General features: G+C 66.3%; 1 protein-coding gene across 1 annotated transcript in view; it reads right to left on the reverse strand.

The window, feature by feature from the left end:
- The window catches only part of MTSS1L (metastasis suppressor 1-like), a 13,911-nt gene that overhangs the window by 9,446 nt on the left and 3,797 nt on the right, over window positions 1-668 (reverse strand). The gene's annotated exons all lie outside the window — the stretch shown is intronic.

The raw sequence follows: 668 nt of genomic DNA on the forward strand, positions 1-668 counted from the left end.
GCTGGCCCCGGGGAGGCCAGGCCGCGTCCCGCCCATCCTGTCCCCAGCATCCCACAGTCCTGCCTCCCGGTCCCGTGGCGGAATGATCGTTCCCCAGTAGTTACTGAGCCCCACCACGGCCCTGCCCATGCCGGCCACGCCAGCCTTCTGCAGCTGCAGGTGCTCTGGTGGTCAGGGACCCTTCACTCAGCTGGGAGAGGTCAGAACCAAAGACAGCCCAAGAGCCAGCCCAAGTCCCCTCCCCCTACCAGGAACCACCCCAGGGGTGCCCAGATGCAGGTGTGAGAGTGCCAGCCCCAGCCCATTCATTGCCTTGGTTCTCACCACCTGAAGGGACAGGGGACCCAGGTCCCCGCTCCTCAGACCAGAAAGCAAAGGAGACGCCAGAGCCAACAGGAAGGCTCACCTGCCCCTGTGCTCTCTGAGGGCAATGAGGGGCGGTAAGTCGCCGTCCTCAGACTCACTGAGCAGAAGGGTGAACGCCTGTGGCTGAGGGGCCAAAGGGGCGCCCCCAGCAAGAACGGAGGCCCCTGTGGCCCCCCTGCCCCCGTCTCCCACTCCTGCTGCAGCCTCTAGTGACGGGAGGCTCCCTTTCTCAACAGCCAGGCCCTTCCGCGAGGGAGCAGAGCTCAAGATCCCGACCCTGGGCCCGGTGTCCTCTCCCTGGC

This window comes from Myotis brandtii, unplaced genomic scaffold (assembly GCF_000412655.1).
Source record: "Myotis brandtii unplaced genomic scaffold, ASM41265v1 scaffold165, whole genome shotgun sequence".
Lineage (NCBI taxonomy): Eukaryota > Metazoa > Chordata > Mammalia > Chiroptera > Vespertilionidae > Myotis > Myotis brandtii.